The 19,442-nt window shown below is 36.4% G+C and overlaps 1 pseudogene; it reads right to left on the reverse strand.

Annotated features, from left to right (window-relative positions):
* Positions 1 to 3,929: 3,929 nt before the first annotated feature.
* Positions 3,930 to 4,594, reverse strand: LOC138804743 (periphilin-1-like; annotated as a pseudogene).
* Between the last annotated feature and the right edge of the window lie 14,848 nt (positions 4,595 to 19,442).

The following is a 19,442-nucleotide window of genomic DNA, read 5'->3' on the forward strand; positions in this document are numbered from 1 at the left end:
AAAACACTTATAATCCTCAGTTGTGTTTTTAATGCTCTCTTCATTACAGAACATTCCTAGATGCAAAATGGCTCCTGATTCCCAATGAAAACTTTGAAAAAGTAAGCATCCTTCTGTTGGATTCCAAAGAAATGATGAAGGATTACAAATGTTTAAGCTTGGAGAAATAGCAAAGTTCGTCTAATGTAGGACTTTGTAGACCTTGCTAAATTAGAATTTAGATTTAAAATAAATATTTTGTCTTTGTTTGTAATTTTGTATTCTATAAGATAATACAAAATTATTTTTAAGTAGAGGGTTTAATTGACAAATTCACAAATGATTCTGGCATTCTATTTGCTTAAAATATTCTTTTAAGCGAGGTATAATTAGAATTTAGTTAATAGATAATACATGTATAATATGATACTGTGAATAATCTAGACAGAGTTGGCAAGAAATGAATGAAATTAATTTGTTAATTTAGAAAAAGCAATTTTTTTGAGGCTTTGGTGTAACAAGGTATGAAGAGAGTAATTATGTGACGTCTTGGTTTGTGTCTCTATTTGTAATACAGGAAGAAATTTCCTTAATTATGTGCCTCTGTATTCAATGAGAAAAATGCCAGGGCTGTGGTTTGTTTTTATTTTGTTTTTGTTTTTTGTTTGGTCCTCAGTCCTGAACACTGGAGCTGGCCACTCTCTCTGAGCCGGTTTTTGCTCAAGGCTTGCGCCCTACCACTCAACCTCAGTGCCACTTGTGTCTGGCTTTTTCTGAGCAGTTTATTGGAGATAAGAATCTAAGGAGCTTTCCTCCCTGGGTGGGCTTTGAACCATAATCTTCTGATCTTAGCCTCCTGACTATCTATGATAGATAAAAATATAAATATAAATAATATTTGCAAGTGTTCTGATTTCAAGCATAACACTGGGGGGGAAATGTTTCAGAAAAGTTTAATGTGGTGTTCTTTTCACAATAGGAACGGCATCACATTAGCAGAAGTGTAGTATTTTTTTTGCAATAGTGATAAGCTATTCATGATGTGAATTAAGGGAATATTGAGGTGCACCTTACAAGTTGGAAATTGTTGGGCTAGGATGAGTTTATGACATAAAAGCTTGGTATTGGTGGTCATAGAAATAATAGCTTATTCTTGAGGAATTAATTATAACACACAGTAGTTTTATCCTCTACAAGAATGTGGCTATATTTTCTGTTGATTTCTGAAACCCCCATTGAAACTGAAGCTATTGCAGAATTAAATAACATGCAAATAAGTACTGTTTTGAATGTCTCTCTATGTCTGTGTACCAGAGACATTCAAAAATTGAATGTCAAAATTCTGGTTCAGAATTTGAAAATGAGTAGTTAGTAATTGTAGTAATTTTGAAGAACACATATATTCTGTCCTCTTAACAATTATTCAGTTTTAAAAGTTAGGAGCTTCCAGAGAATTAAACTGTTTTCTGTTTTACTATGTGACAATACTAAAATTTTGTTTTTTTTTTTTCAAAATAATGGCAAATATATTGTGAAAATATTGTATAGTTGGAAAACGTTCAAGTTGATGATCCTCTGATAAAGAAGGGGGTAATTAATTCAAATTAGATGCAAAATAGTGTTCATTTTTAAAAAAGGTAATACACCTAGAATAATATTTACTATAGCAATACAGTGAAATTATGTATTTTTTATTTAAACTTGATTGCTTTATTTTGTATTTTTTTAAGTTCACAAAAAGCTTTACAATATCTATTTTCCCTGTTGGTCATCAAGGCTTTATGGTAAGACAATAAAAGTTTTGTCACATCATTTGGGCATTAATCAAAAACAACAATCTACAAATAAGAGCATTTTGCAAAATATACTGTAGAACACATCTGAATATATCTATCCTAAAATTAGAATTTAAAAGGCATCAAAAAGCAAAAATCAAATAAGCTGTTAAACACTGACAAACATCAGAATGCTGCCAATGGAAAGCTATAACAGCTTTAAATGCTTGTGCCTGTACTGAAATATATGTTAGTAAACATTTAATAATTTCAATAAAGTGAATAACACCTCTGCCTATGGTAGTGTCTCAAATTTTACTTGTAAAAAATTCTTGATTAAAGGAACTGAATTCTGGGAACAGAATATTTAAGGGAAAAAAATACACCGAGAAGATAAAATAATATCAACATCAATGACGCCTTGATCTTTCTAAATTGAGCAACACATCATTATTTACACTGAAGAATAGCAGATAATATATGGAACTTTTATTGGGCTTATAGTTTATAAATGTTGAAAAGTTAAGAAGTTAGATTTCAAAGAGAGGAAAATTAAGGTGGTCTAAGAAAACTTAAATGGCCTTCATCAAAACTTGCAAAATGATACAACACATATTTTGAAGCACAAATCATAAGCTACATTAAAATTATTTATATTGCTATTTTGACATTCAATGTAAACTTTAGGTACTTTTAGATGAAGGCAACAATAAAGGGCATAGAAATATGCCAGAATTGAAGTGATAACATGGTAAAAATGGAAAAAGAATGGGAGTATAATGCAATTGGGCAGTAATAACAAACATGATTGTTAAAAGTGCCGTATTAACTAATGCTACAAAATTTTATTTTGGTTCAATGCACAGGACTGCTGAAAATGGCGAGGAAAAATGGAATATTCTAATGGTCCCTGTTAAATTCTTAACTAACTCATGATTTTGTTGGCTCACTCATGAAAGACTGGAACACACGCAGACTGCTTGCTAACTTACTAATTCTCCTTTGTTTCTTTCAAGAACATTTGGAAGGTTAAGACATTTAAAAATCAACAGAACAGGGGCTGGGAAGGTGGCTCAGTGGTATAGCGATTGCCTTGCATGCCAGAGGCCCTGGGTTTGATTCCTCAGCACCACATAAGCAAATAGAAAAAAGCCAGAAGTGGTGCTGTGGCTCAAGTGGTAGAGCACTAGCCTTGAGCTGAAGAGCTGAGGGACAGCATCCACGCCCAGAGTTCAGGCCCCACAACCGGCTCCCACCCCCCACAAAAAAAAATTCAGCAGAACAAAACACTCATATTATAGAGACTAATAAAAAATAGTTTGAAAAATGGTTTAAACCAGTATGGGTCTAAGGAAATGTTAAACACCAATCTCCTATATTTGCTGAGTTTTTTCTGTAGAAAGTTATTGCAGTAATTACATTTTTAAAATACTCATCTTCCACCTCAAATTGATTTCTTTTATTCTTACTATATGATATTTAATATTTGATCAACTACAGTACTTAAACATTCATGAATATTTTAAGAGAAAACACTGTTATATGTTTTGAGAAAAAATTGTTATGATTTAGAATTTTGAAAGTTGTTTTGTTGCTGAATGAGAACTGTTCTGAAAGCAAATATGCACTAAGATACCAGGGTACTGTTTATTAGGATGGTATCCTCAACTTGCTAAAGGACTAACAAAAAAGTCAGCAAAAAAAATCACAACTCAAAATGGTAACAGTTTTCACATGGCGATCTCTGCTCCAAGAATGCAAAAGACTATCATTTTAAGTGGAATGATCTCTACCTATAAATTATACTCAAATGACTAAACAAATCAGCATATGTTATCAAAGACAGTAAAGTAGAGTAAGTACAAAGAGCTACTCTCCAGGATTGTTTTACCAAAGCTTAGCAAATTAACCATCATTTGAGGGGAGAGATGGGGAGTTGCTGTGGGAATATGGACTAAGTGAATTTATGTTTAGAAAAAAATTATAGCTAAAGTATCTTTCCAAGACTATTTTAGACCTTTGACTGAATTGGAAATATGGCCAAATAAAATATTGCTCTTCATCACAAAAGTCCAGTACATTAAAAAATTACACAGTTCCACAGGTGGATGAGGGAGTGTGGTTATATCTAGAAAGATTACTTTTAATGTTTATTATACCTAGACACTTATTCTTCTAAAAATGCTCTCCAAAATCTTGAGCAGAATTATCATACTCTGCAATTTAATGCTTCAATTGTTCAACACAATGCTCACCTATTTCATGTAAATTTTGCCTCAGTGCAAACTGTATTGACTGTTCTAATGAAGGATCTTTTTCAATCAGCATTTTCACAACCATCCCGAAAGTTTTGCAGTTTTGCCGATAAACCTTTGATGAAGGAACTCTTGAAGAGCTTGAACGTGAAGTGTCTCATGATGTTTTCAAAGACTGAGTAGAGGGCTGGGGAGGTAGCTCAGTGGCAGAGCACTTGCCTTGCATGCATGAGGCCCTATGTTCGATTCCTCAGCACCATACAAGCAAAAAGAAAAAAGCTGGAAGTGGTGCTGTGGCTCAAGTGGTAGAGTGCTAGCCTTGAGCTGAAGAGCTGGGGGTCAGCGCCCAGGCTCAGAGTTCAGGCACCACAACTATGCTGAGACTTGTGGAATGAATATGCTCTGCTCCGTCCTGGAGAGTAGCCCCTGCTGCTGAAACTGGAGCCAGATCTGTTGTGTGGAGAGTCCTTTCGACCTCCAGGTGACTCTGAAAAATGGATGCTCCCTTTTATGGGGAGAACGATCCCTTGAAAAATGGGAAAAGTAGAAACTTTTTCTTCTAAAACCATCTCTTCCGTTCCTCATGGTGGTTGGAGAGTAGACAAGAAAGAGTGAAATTTTATTTTATGTAGCTTATGTCCCCTCTTTTTTATTCTTTTCATTTTTTCTCTTTCTTTTTTGCATGCCTTAATTGCTGTTCTGCCCAGGCGCAGATATATAACCTTCATCGATTATTATATGCTATCCTCCATTGAGTACACACATAATCCAGAAATTTATTACTCTATTCACAAACTCTTAGGCTTAAATTCTTTAATAGCAGTATTATCTCTTTATACCTATATAATTTTCAAGTAACTAATTTTAAGGATTTTTATTTTTTAGTTTTTCATATTTCCTTTCTGTTCCTCCCCTCCTCTCATCCTATCCTTTTCTTCTCTCAATAACATTTCTTTATATTTACATAATTTTGAGTTTCACTTTTTAAATTTCAATTGTTCTTTTTCAATTTTTTCTTTTTTTAATCTCTCTCCTAACATTCTGTCCAATCCTTTTCCCTCTCTGAAATTAGAACTTGATTAAATTCACTCCCCTTTTGCCTTTCCACATACAACTAAACTTATTTCTCCCACATATTTCCCTAAACGTAATAATTTCTGTTTTGCCAAATTCTTCTCTGCTGTTCAAAGCCTATTAATCATACTTGTTTGAATAGATTGTATCTGTTGAACTACATTTTATCTGCAGTCATTTTGACTGTGCAAATAAAGGACTCTGGTTGATGCTTGCCTTAAAATACTATTCGAGCACACAATTTTACTTTCATACCAAATGGTCAGAACAAGACAGAAAAACACAAGAAAAATGGCAAATCCGGGTATCTCAACTCCCATTCATGATAATCAAGTGACAGAACAGTTAATGAATAATCCAGAGGAGAGTCCCCAAAAAGCTCTACAAACACTACTGCTAAACATGGTGAATGAAATGATTGAAAACTTGCAAGCATCTCAGGATTAGCATGATAGGAAGAGAGAGGAGGCAAACCAAAGATCAACACAGAGATCTCGTGAGCATGAGGAACTACTCAAAGAGTGATACAAGAATTGCGTGAGCATGTTGAGAAGAGTCAATGAGAAATAAAGGAATTGTGTGAGCAGGCTGAGAACAGTCAAAAAGAAGGACAGGAATTATGTGAACGTGAGGAAGCTAATCAAAGAGTTATACAGGAATTTTGAGAGGGGGATGAGAATACACAAAGATCAATAAAGGTATTCATGGAATCTATAAACAGACAGCTGAAAGAATTCAGGTAAATCACAAATTGAATGCTGAATGGAGCCCAACAGAAGGAATGGGAGTTCAAGGAAACCATAACCAATCAACTAAGTGATTTTAGAATAAACACTGAGCACAAAATTAAGGAAGTAAAGAATTTCATACAAGATCGAAAACAAAGCTCCAACAAAGAATTTGAAGCCATCAATGCCAACCAATTAGAAGGAAAAGAAAGAAAAAAATTAGAAAGTCTTGACAGTAGGTTAGACCATGCAGAACATCGAATCTGAGGGAGTGAGGACAGCCAGGTTATTATAGAGAAAGAACATACAACTATCCAAGACAAATCCGAAAAATATGATACATCTATTCACCATTTGGGAGACACCATCTGACGGCCTAATCTGAGGATAATGGATGTGGAGGATCACATAGAGACATAACTTAATGGTCTAGCAAACTTGGTTAATAGGATCCTAGAAGAGAATTTCCCAAAGATGCAAAAAGATAGGCCTATTCAGATACAAGAAGCTTTTAGAACTCCAAATAGACTAGACAAGAATAGGATATCCCACCATGACATTATAATCCGTACGGGATCAGTTTAGACAAAGGAAAAATTCCTTAAAACTCTCAGGGAGTAAAAGTCAACCACTTATAAAGGGAAACCAATTAGAATCACCTCAGATGTCGCAGCAAGACAATTAAAGCAAGAAGAGCCTGCGATGATCGAGGCCATGCTCTAAAGACAACTATCAATCAAGAACAGTGTAACCAACGAAACTCTCCTTGATAACCGAAGGTGAAATAAAAACCTTCCATAGCAAAGAAAAACTGAAACAATATGTCTCCACCAAGCCAGCCCTATAAAAGATACTTGAAGATGCCTACACATAGAAAAATCAACAAGACCACAAGAAAGGCCAAGAAACTGCACCCAAACTGAGAATCCAACAACCATAGGAAGAATCCAGTCACTGAAGATCCCAAGAAGGTGGATTACATTGCAGGAACTCTCAAACACCTATCATTCCTAACTCTGGACTTAACTCTCCAATTAAGTGACATAGATTGTCTAGTTGGATTAAAAAGCAAGATCCTTCTATCTGCTGCCTTCAGAAGTCAGAACTGGTCCATAAAAAAACATATTTTGAAGGTGAAACAAAGTCTACCGGGCAAATGGCTCCGATAAACTGGTGGGAATTACAATCCTAATATCACATGAAATAGACTTCAAATTAAAATTAGTGAGAATAGATTAAAAAATGTCGCTACATACTAATTAAGGGATGGGTCCTTCAGGAGGATATTACAATTCTACATCTCTATTCACCAAACCACGGAGCACCCAAATTTATCTAATAAACACTACATTCCCTCAATTTTCACATAGATCCAAAGACATTAATTGTTGGGAACTTTATCACACTCCTATCCCCACTTCATAGATCAACTTGGCAAAAAACTCAACAGAGAAACCACAAATCTAAAAACCTAGATTTAACAGACATCTACCTAATATTTCACCCAGCAGCATCAGAATACACGTTTTTCTCAGCAGCACACAGAACATTTTCCAAAATAGACCACATTTTACGTCCAAAGCAAACCTGTCCAAATTCAGAAATATTGAATTTATACCTTGCATTACTAAGAACACAAGGAAATAAATTTAGAACTCAACACCAAAAGCCACCAAAGAAAGTCCTGTAACATTTAGATGCTAAACAACACACTGTTGAATCACCAATGGGTCATGGAAGCGATTAGAAAGAAATTCCAGTGTTCATGATATTCAACAAAAATGAACATATAAAATTATCAGATCCTCTGGGACAAAGCAAAGGCAGTACTCAGAGGTAATTTTATAGCTCTGAGTTCCTTCAACAACAAATTGGAGAGAGCTGAAATAAAAAATTTAGATAGATCTGAACCTCCTTGAAATAGAGCAGCAAGATAAACCCCAATCCAGTAGACGGAAAGAAATAATCAAAATTAAATCAGAATTTAATGAATTAGAATCTAAAAAAAATACAAGGAATCAACCCAACAAAGAGTTGATTCTTTGATAAAATTAACAAAATAGACTTTAGAAAAACTTAGAAAAAGAATAGAACACAGCAAAATAAATAAAGTCAGAGATGAGAATGGAAATTTCACCACAGAAACTACCAAGATTCAGAACACTATAAGGGAATACTTCTCAAAACTTTATGCTAGTAAGGTTGAGAACTTGGCAGAAATGGACCATTTCCTAGCAAATATTGACATGCTGAAACTAAACCAAGATCAGTTGAACCATCTTAAAAGGTGCATATAAAGCATTGAAATAGAAACAACAATAAGAGACCTCCCATCGAAGAAAAGCCTAGAATAAGATAAATTTACAGTGGAATTCTACGATACCTTCAAAGCAGAACTTACACCAATACTCCTTCAAATCTTCAATGAAATTCAAAGAGAATGTTCACTACCGAACTCATTCTATGAAGCCATCAATTCCCTCATCCCAAAACCAGGCAGAGACTCATCAACGAAAGAGAAGTATAGACCCATTTCTTTGATGAACATTGAAGCAAAAGTTCTCAACAAAATTTTGGCCAGTGGACTTCAACTATTCATCCAAATAATCATATATTATAATCAAACAGGATTCATTTCAGGGATGCAAATGAATTAATATAATTCATTACATCAACAAAAGCAATAATAAGAACCACATGGTTATCACAATAGATGCAGAAAAAGCATTTCCAATACTCGTTTACGATAAAGGTTCTGGAAAAATTAGGAATCCACAGAACCTGCCTCAATACAATAAAGGCTATATATGACAAACATACAGCCAGCATTATACTTAATGATGAAAAACTAAAGCCATTCCTCTTAACTCAGAAATCAGACAAGGATGTCCAGTCTCTTCACTTATCTTCAATTTAGTATTAGAATACCTAGCTACAGCAATAAGACAAGATGCAAATATAAAAGGGATCCAAATGGGGAAAGATGAAGTAAAACTCTCCCTCTTTGCAGATGACATGATCTTGTATTTAAAGAATCCCACGGACCTCACTCTCAATTTAATCAGGTTGATTCAAAACTTTGGTAAGTAGCATGGTATAAAATTAACCCTCTAAAATCCATGGCTTTTCTGTATGCCAACAATAAGGAAAGCATGGATGAAATCAGGAAAGCAACTACATTCGTAATAGCTCTACAAAAAATAAAATACCTAGTGAAGAGCTACAGTAACCCCATTTTAAGATTAACCCCACCAACCTGTAGCTGTGCTTCCCTCAGAACAACCTCAAAAGAGGAACAGTTCTCAAAAAACCGCAGGTTGCCACCAACCCTTCCCACCCTCAAGGAATAGAACAGTTGCCTAATTGTCCCATCAGAAAAATGTTAGTGCCATCAGGGTGGACTTAAACCCCCCGAACTTGTGAACTTGCTTATGTGGAGACCCTCTACCCTTGATTGTTTGATACTATAAAAGTTGTGTTAATTTTGTGCTCAGGGCCTCCTAGAATCACTGGTTACCTATTGTGCAGAGTACCAAGCTCGAGCTTGCAATAAATGACTCTTTGCTGTTTGCATTGATCATGGTCTCTGGTTGTCTGTGAGGGGGCATCCAAAATCTGGGCAATTCATCTGGGGGCTCATCCGGGATTTCCCCCATAAACTCACCCAGACCCCAAAGCATGGAGTGGTGAAAAACCCGGCCAGTAAGTTGAGTCATTACCATTCTCTATTTTTGGTCACCTGCAGGTTCTGTATCTGTAATTCTGCTTTCCCGCGGGATCTGTATTCTGGTTGGCAAAGAGTCTTGTAGAACACGCTATAGGGCTCCCACGGGGTCTGTGGGAGAATTCCCCAGTCCCCATCTGGTGAATTGCTGTTTAGTGTAACATTTTTGTGGAAATTTTCCATCTGTAGTCTGGCACTTTCATGCCGGCATTTTTTGGAGAATATGCCATCTAAGTCTGGCCCTTTCTGGTTGGCAATTTACAACCCTCAGCATGTGTCTTTTTCTTTAGTTGTTTCTTTCTGTTGAGTGTTTTGTTTGTCGTTCTGATTTGGCACCTTCAATTTATCAACGATATTCAGGATGAAACTGCCACTGACTACCTGCAAGTGCTCCCAGCAAGATTTTAGCCTCAGGCCTTAGCCCAGGGAGGTCTGAGCATGTGGGAGAACCTGTCAGTCTGAAGGGATGGCCACTAGAGACTTCTTTCCCTTGCTCCAAGATGACTTGGAATTCTCCTCCTTGGAAGGCCCCTGTGTGTCACGTTTGCAGGAATCTAAATGAAAAATCCTCTGGAGGTGAGTAGAGGGGACTCAAATCCCCTGGTAAATGGATTTGAGGCCCAATTGTTAATAGTGGTGAAATGTCACCCCATTCACTGAGACCTGATTTTGTCTTTGTGGCCACTTGTCTGTCTTGTTTACATTGGTGTGGTTTCTGTTCTGTTTTCTGAGGTGGGGAAGTTCTTGGTGAAGGTGGCCAGCTCACTCACCAGACTCTGGATTCAGCTTTCTGAGTGAGAATGGTGCAGAGTTCTGATAGGGATGAACTGGGGGCCCATTAGTCCCCAACTCAGCCTTTGGTTGTTGTCTAGTTCTGTTTAAGAATTGGTACCAGTTTTAAGTGTGGATACTTGGTTTTTGTGTTTATTTGTGTTTTTGTTATTTATTTGAACATTTCTGGGGAAATAAAAGTTTCAGCCCCTAGCTGGGCTCAGTCACAGACCTGCTATGCCCCTCTTCCTGTGAGGCGTGGAAGGTTGGTTCCCTTGACGCCTCAGGCCACATTTTCTCCTTGTGGAGTCTGCCAGTGGGGAGGGTGTGGAAGGCTGTGTGCCTGGTTTGGACTTTTCAACTAGCCCTGACAATGTAAAAATTTGAAAAGTGCTCTTGTCTAAAATTGGATTAAAAAAAATCAGGCCAGTTTAGTTTCAGGCAACCCCCTCCTCCAGCCCTCCTCCAACAGAAGGGATTAAAAAGATCCATTGGTAAATTGCCTTGCTAAACAAGCAAGCTCTGGGAAAATGAAGCTCAAAAAAGGTACTTAGTTTAAAAGAAAAATTGTCTTAAATTTTTGTTTAAAAATTTAAAAAATGTACATACAACTGATGTTGATTTTTGTGCGCTTTAAGATCTGTGTGAGTGTTTTGTATGTGTTTGTGAACATGTTCAAAATAAAAATTGTCTGCATGCTGTAACAATCGGGTGAGTTAAAATTTAAAATGTAAAAGGTTATGAGGTTTGGACCTTACCAAAATTTTAAAGAACTTTTACATTGTTTTAAATGGAATTTTAGAAATTCATTAACTTAAAAATTAGAAAATCTGGTATTTAAAAACCTAATATTTTAAAATGCATTGGCTGTTTGGGATTTAGTTCCCTTGGCAATAATTTGGGGATAAATACTAAAAATTTACATATAAAGGTTAGTTTTACACTGTCAAAAAATGTTACCTGTTCTGTCTAAAACTGTATTTTATTTAAGAACCCAGAAAAGGAAAAAGAAAAGAAAAGGGAAAAATTTAGAAGGTTATGTGTTCCTGGCTAGGTAGAATCAACGCCCCTAAAGTCAGCTTGAAGAAGTTACAGAATATAGACCTTAGACCACCATTCCCCTTTTAAGATCAAGAGTCCAGAGTCAGTTTTGGACAAACGAGGCAAAAAAGATAAAATAATTATTTTTTAAAAAAAATAGGCATAAAGAATAGTGTTAACAGCTGTGCAAGTGTTCAGACTGCATCTGTTGGAGAAGGTTACAAGATTAAGCCTTTTGTGTTTGTTTACAAAAATATATGTTTAGTAAAAAAAATTGTCATTTTGGTAAATTATCCTGGGCTATTGTCTGAACAGTCTTAAAATCCAACGGGGCCAAAGCCTGCAATGTCAATGCAGTTTGTGTAGGAATTTGCAGCCCAGCATGAGCTGTGACAGTCCTTGGAGTCACTGCGAGACCTGCTGATGCAGCTGCACACCCTAATGGGTAAAGTTTGAAGACCGGCTGACAGTCAACTGGAAGAAATCTATATCGTCACTCAGACCACCTCCACCGTGGAAAAGTAGTCTGAAATCCTTTCGGGTTCAATCACCTGAGACTCAACCCAGTTAAAAGCTGCTAAAACTAAGATCTTGTGGGACATTCTTTTGGGTAATATCCAAAAACCCTCTCTATTCCCACAGTGGATATTGGGAGAAAGGATATCACTGGCTTGCTTGCCATAGGCACTTCAGTGCACAGTGACTGGAAATCCACTTTATAGTCACAGCCTAGTTTGTCTCTAGTATGGTAAAAATCCGAGTGTGTTATCAATGCAGGTAGTAAAAGGAATAAGACGCAGCTCTGCTCTTAGCCTTAAAATCTAGCAAAATTCTCCATCTCAGTGGTGTTTTGAGGCTGTTCTGAGATAAGTTGGTTCCACAAGCAACAGGAAAAAATGGGCAGTTTTACACTCTAGCCAAAAGAAGCTCAAGGAATTGTAAAGAAGAGGAGGGTAGTAAAGGAAGCCTTGGGGAAAAAATTGGTATCCTTTGGATAAAAAATAAATTAAAAAGGATTTCTTAAAATGTGTAAAAAATATAAAGACCTTTGGTACTGTTATTTTTTTACTCACAATTGGACCTTGTAAAAAAAGAGATCAGTGTAGTCCATCTCTTAGCTCTGAGATCCCAATACCAAACTGTAAATATAAAAGACTGTGCCAATTAGGGGACCATGATTAGTTCCTGATGCTCTAGAAGAGGATGGAATGAAGAGCTACAGAAACTGCATTTTAAGATTAAGCCCAACAACCTGTAGCTGTGCTGCCCTCAGAATAACCTCAAAAAAGGAACAGTTCTCAAAAAACCGCAGGTTGCCACCAACCCTGCCCACCCTTAAGGAACAGAGCAGTTGCCTAAGTGTTCCATCAGAAAAATGGCAAGTGCCATCAGGGTGGACTTAAACCCACTGAAATTGTGAACTTGCTTGTTTGGAAACCCCCTGAACTTTTGAACTCGCTTGTGTGAAACCCTCTAAACTTGATTGTTTGATATTATAAAAGCTGTGCTAATTTTTACTCAGGAACTCTTAGCATCACCAGTTACCGAGTGTGCAGAGAACCAAGCTCGAGCTTGCAATAAACGACTCTTTGCTGTTTGCATTGATCGTGGTCTCTGGTAGTCTGCCAGGGGGGATCTGAGATCTGGGCACTTCACCTAGGAATTAACTTAACTACAGAAGTGAAGGATCACTATGATGAAAAATTTAAAAACCTGAAAAAGGATATCAAAACAGAACTTAGGAAGTGGAAAAACCTACAATGATCCTGGATTAGAATGATCAACTTTGTGAAAATGGAAATATTTCCCAAAGCTATCTACAAATTCAATACGATACCTATGAATATTCCAGCTTTATTATTCATGGAAATAGAAGAGTCATTCTAAAAATTCATATGGAACAATTAAAGACCCTGAATAGAAAAAATTATCCTTAACAGAAAGAACTGTGTTGGAGGAATATCAATACCAAATTGCAAACTCTACTACAAAGCCATATTAAACAAAACAGCTTGGTAGTGGCACAAGAACAGACCTCAGGACCAATGGAATAGAATTGAAAACCCAGAAATGTACCCACAGCACTATAGCCATCTAATCCTCGATAAGGGAGCTAAAAATTAGGATGGAAGAAAGACAGCCTCTTCAGTAAATGCTGCTGGCAAAATTGGTTAACAGCTTGTAGAAAACAAAAGCGAGATTCTAATATATCACCCTTCACCAGAATCAACTCCAAATAGATCAAAAACCACACAGTCAAAGGACACTCTGAAAACATTAGAGGATGGTATAAGAGAAACCTTAGGTCTCCTTGGCACAGGCTGAAATTTCCTGAAAAGAGAACCAGAAACACAACAAATCAAGGAAAGGTTGGACTAATGGGATTGCATGAAATTCCAGAGCTTCTGCATGGCAAAGGACATAGCTAGCAAGATCCATAGAAAACCCACGGATTGTGAGAAGATCTTCACTAGCCATAAAATGGTCAAGGGTCTCATATCTAAAATATACCTGGAACTCAAAAAATTAAATCCCCCAACAACAAATCCTCAAAGAAACAACTTCCCAATAAATAAGTGGGCTAAAGACTTAAAGAGAAACTTCTCTGAAGAAGAAAGAAGGATGCCCAATAGACACATGAAGAAATGCTCACTTTCCCAAGCCATAAAGGACGTGCAAATCAAAACAACATGGAGATAACACCTCATCCCAGTTACAATGGCTAAAATCAAGAACTCTAATAACAACAGATGCTGGAGGGGATGTGGGCTGAAGGGATCTTTATTGCATTGTTGGTGGGAGTGTAAACTTGTTCAACCACTTTGGAAAGTAGTATGGAGGTTCCTCAAAAGACTCCACATAGAGCTCCCCTATGACCCAGCAATCCCACATTTGGGCATTTACCCAAATGATCACAAACAAGACCAAACTAAAGCTAAGAGCACAACTGTGTTTATTGCAGCATTATTTACCATAGCTAAGATCTGGAACCAACCCAGATGCCCCTCAGTAGATGAATGGTCAAGAAAATGTGGAATATATACACAATGAAATTCTATGCCTCCCTCAGAAAGAAAGGCATTACCCCATTTTTTAGGAAATGGAAAGACTTGGGAAAAATTATATTAACTGAAGTAATCCAGGCCCAAAGAAACATAGTTCTCATAGTTCCCCTTATTTGCAATAACTAGTATATGTCTGAGAGAAGCAGAAAAGTTCAGATAAATTAATTTGAGGCTAAATAAACCCCAAGATAAGGATTCAATGGTTTTTCTTCCTTGCAATTATTTCTAACATATATATATATATATATATATATATATACATATATATGATGATTTTTTTGTTGCTTTGCACATCCCTACCCCACGGTATAGCCCCTGTTCTCACTGTATTTGATGTTGGTATACTTTGTGGATGGGAAGGGAAAAGGAAAATTGTTTAAAGAGATACAGGGGGCCCATTGCAACAATGAGATGTACAAGATATTATGTCGAAAAATGAACCTAACAACTTTGATCGAGGGACGGGGGGGGGGAGGGTGGTGGGGGCGGATGTGGAGGTGTGTTGTGGGGGGGGCGATGGGAAGGGATGGGAAGGGGAAACAATGGAGAAGGCAACAATGCTTGATAAGAAATGTACTCATGGGCTGGGAAGGTTGCTCCGTGGCAGAGTGCTTGCCTTGCATGCATGAGGCCTTCGGTTAGATTGATCAGCACCACATAAGCAAAATGAAAAAAGCCGGAAGTGGCGCTATGGCTCAAGTGGTAGAGCATTAGCTTTGAGCTGAAGGGTTGAGGGACAGTGCCCAGGCCCATAGTTCAGGCCCCACTCCCGGACACCCCCCCACCCAAAAAAAAGAAATATACTTATTACCCTGTCCATTTAATTGTATACCCTCTCTACACTATTCCCACAATTAAAAAAAAGACATAATCTTTAACTTCCAAGTAAAAAAGAGACCAATAGCATACTCCCCACTTAATTTAGATTCTTGAAAAAATATTTACTTGTCTTTTTTCCACTTAATGCTCCAAAATAAATGAAAATTTTAAGAAAATTAATGTGATTGTCATTACTTCAATCAGAACACTAACTGTGATGTGCCCTCTTTTTCTCACTTTGCTCTTGGAAAATACTCCCTAAATTGATGATTTTGTGGTTGATTTGAGAGTCAGAGTTAGGGGCTTCTACTTGTATGATTATCCAAGATGGGTTAAAGTAGGTTTTTTCCCCTATGTTATCGAATGACAGTGCCTGGCTGTACTTTGAACACACCCTCACACCTGAGCACATTATTTGCAGTTGCACTTCAACATTTCCTTGGCACATTCTTCTTTGTTCCTTCGTCTTCTTTTCCACGTTTGTTCTGAGTTCACAGTTGCTCTATTTCCATTTCATCTGTACAAACTGCTAAGAACATTGTTCAGCTACCACTTCTTGTTTGCACATGCCCAGTCTATGTAAGAAGGTACTTTCTCCATGTTAAGCAATAGGGTCATACTCACTATCTGAAGGGGAACGTTCAACAGTATAAATCGATGCCCACATTAGCTGGTGTACAATTTAAAGCATTTGGAGACAAAAAGGCATATTATAATTGAAAGGCTCCTTAGGGACATTTTCTTGGAGCTCATTAGATTACCCTGGAGACCTATAAATATCCACAAAGATTGGAGCTAATTAGTAAGTATCCAAATTAACACTAGATCCTGAATGTTGTGTTAATACAAGTCACCATTGTATTATTGTTACATTAGAATCCTTCTCTACTTGCCAATTTATATGAGAAAATTAAAGAAAGGCATTACAGCAAAATGCCTTATCTTTTTAGGCATTTAATCCTAGTAGTGTGGGTACTGTCTGAACTCTTCCATTCAATAAAAGCTTGAAGTTTATAAGTGCACTTCCTACATATAAGAATTTGTGTGAAGTGGTGCTGTGGCTCAAGTGTTAGAGCGCTCGGCTTGTACTGCAGAGTACAGGCACAGTGCCCAGGCCCAGAGTTCAAGCCCTACGATCGACAAAAAAAAGAATTTGTGGCAGGTTGATTGGAAGGGTTATTTCAGAATGAAAATATCCCTGAAAAGAACTAGATTGAAATACAGTATTTGGCAGTTATGATGACTCAATGGCTAAAGAAGAATCAATTTGAGGTGTCTTGAGTAACATCAGTAAACCTGTATTTTCAACCTAATATTTGATGTTACTTGTCCTACATTTGTAATGGATAGGCTGATAAGATACCTAAACATATCTAAAGATATTTCAATGAAATCCCAAACTGATGTGGATACATGGGTAACTCATTGGAACTGTAGGACAAATGAGACCTGTCTGTGTTTTAGTTCAATCTATAATCTCCTGGCTAATCAAAGGCTTCAAAACTATTCACAGAATATATCTAAGTAAAGTTCATGACAGTTACATCTGTATAATTCTTCTAAGGATAGGATAAAAACATTTGTTCCCAACATTTAAAATCTACAGGATCTGTTGAATTCCTGGATCCAGAATTTTATGGCTTCACATTCATATCTCAAAATTTCATCAATATGACATATCTCGATCATTTTACCAAAACTCTGTTCTTATTGAAGTTGTCTATGCCCTTTTAATTTTCAAATCCAAATAGCATATTTCCTTCAATACCTCTGTAAGAGTTTTGAACTTTTCTTCCTGCAAATTCTTTCCATTCTTTACTTGTGTAAATCTGTGTTTATTACTTTCATGTTTCCTTCTTTATCTCTTCCTTCCAATCTTGTCCACACTGGTGCTCATATTGCTCGCACTTGTGTGAGAACTTTCCTTTTCCTCTTCCCTTTAATAATGCCCCTGATTTTATTATTCTTTTTCATATTCATGGCCATGGATATTTTGATGATGTCTAAACAGGCCTATCTTTCCATCAGTTTAATATAAACTTTAGAACTCTCAGCGAGTTTTTTCCCCTAAATCCATCATCATTTCCTCCTGTAATCTCTATCACCAAGAATATCACTAACACAGTTGCCTAGACATAGATGTAGAACACTTTAGATTTGTTCTTACTCATCTACTCCCTCCCATTAGATAAGATGAATGATCAAGATTTTCTCAGTTTCTGTCACTAATATGATTTCTATGTACTCCTTTTTATACCCCTGACACCAGCCTCTTTCATGTAATCATCACTGGTCACCTGGTATTAAACAACCTTTAACAAGTATGGTTTTTTCCCCATAGTTTTTTCATACTGATCCTCTCCATCACCAAATTACTGCTCCTTATAAGGACACAGAGTGAAGAGCTCAGACACAAATTCTACTATCATTATTTATTCATTACATTGACTGTTGGCCTTACATTTCCCATCTGTAAATGGATGTAATCTACCAGGAATATTGAATAATGTATTTAGTGACTTCTAGAGCAAGAAAAAAGAAAAGTGAAGAGTCCTTACATTTTCCACCATAGCTTACAAATAAGAAAAGAGTCAAATTCAGTTTTTTGGTATAAAATCTCAAATATTTTTCATGCAGAAATAAAAATAAATTTTACCTCCTGGCTCTAAGGCCTGTGTTCTTTTAAGGCAATTACAGATTTGTAAGTGGTATTATGTAAATCGTGTCATGTGTTTACAGATGTATTGAAGAACATACTCAATATTTCTAAGGCATTCGGGTCCCTGGGTAAGGGTCACAAAATCACCAGGACCCAGGGATGCAGAGTGCAAACAGCAATTGGCACTGCATGCTGTGCTTTATTGTTAGTGGGTATTTAAAGACAAACAAGCATTATCTCTGGCAAGATTTAGTCAGGAGACATTCACAAAAAATTTCAACAGATACATCTTACTTAACCTATGAAACAATGTCTTCATATATTATTATCTAAACTACTTTAGAGAAAGCTCAAACCACTTCTCCAGTCTCAGGAAAATGCTTGACTAGCTGATCGTCTATGCTTAAGTAAGCAGAAGAGCTACTTCCTCAGCTCCCAGGAGTCTGTGACATGTGTTTTGAGATAGGGAGATAGAACATGTTCCCTCTCGAGCCTGGCATGCCAAGAGCTTTCCATATACACAAACACAGTCCTCACATAATCCTGAGACTGGAGCCTGCATCATTCTGCCCTTTTAACATAGATCCTAAGTATTCATAGAAAACATTGGTTATTGAATAGTATCTATATGGGAATGTTATTTGAACTAATCTCACTAAGTTTAAAACTACATCTTAGTCCATCTAAATTTCTCTTTTATTTTATTTGTTGTCAAGTGTTCTTCATAAATTTATACATAGATTCTCTCCAGTGTACTGGAGAGAAACTGACCACAGATTTCTGTCTAATGAGTGAACATGCTTGAAGCATTTGTTGTTACCTTCTAGGGATATATAACTAAGCCAATGGCTGTCTGGGTAGTGAAAGGCTTTCTCCTAAGTTCCCAAGGCTAGAACAAACAATATCAGTTGATAACAGAAAGCACTAAGCATATTTTGTTTTATCTATGTTGAATAATCAACATTTGTAAATAAATGATTTTATTTATAAAAAATCAATACCACCATGAAAAGTGAATATACATTAGACAGACTACAAGAATAACATTAGGGTTTTTACTGTCTCACCAGTTTATGTGATTGTGTTTCTTGATATTGAAACTCTCCTCTTGTTATTGTATATAATCCAATGCTGTTTATAACTATGTATTCAATATGGGAAATCTAGCTTCAAAGATGTCTAGTAATTTTTCCTTTTCAATCACAATATTGTCATTATCAGGCTACATTGTGGTCATTATTATTATTATTAGCATCATAAGTGCTAATAATTGAAAGGCTGATATGTGTCTATGGTTTTGTAATTATTTGTATTTTGATTAATAATTTTAATGTTACCACTGTGCATGCAACCATGTTAAATTTTGGAATAAAGAAACAAAAAAATAAGCCATAGCAGGTAGCTTGACTATGTGCTTATAACAAATTATTGAATAGATTTTTTGAAGCATTGAAAATTCCTAACCAGTATGAATTAACTTCCTCTCTCCCTGTGATTACACACAAATATTTAAGAGATTGAACAGAATTTTTCAAAGAATATGCTTATAAAC

The sequence above is a fragment of the Dipodomys merriami genome, unplaced genomic scaffold (genome assembly GCF_024711535.1).
Source record: "Dipodomys merriami isolate MVZ:Mamm:240054 unplaced genomic scaffold, mDipMer1.0.p SCAF_370, whole genome shotgun sequence".
NCBI lineage: Eukaryota > Metazoa > Chordata > Mammalia > Rodentia > Heteromyidae > Dipodomys > Dipodomys merriami.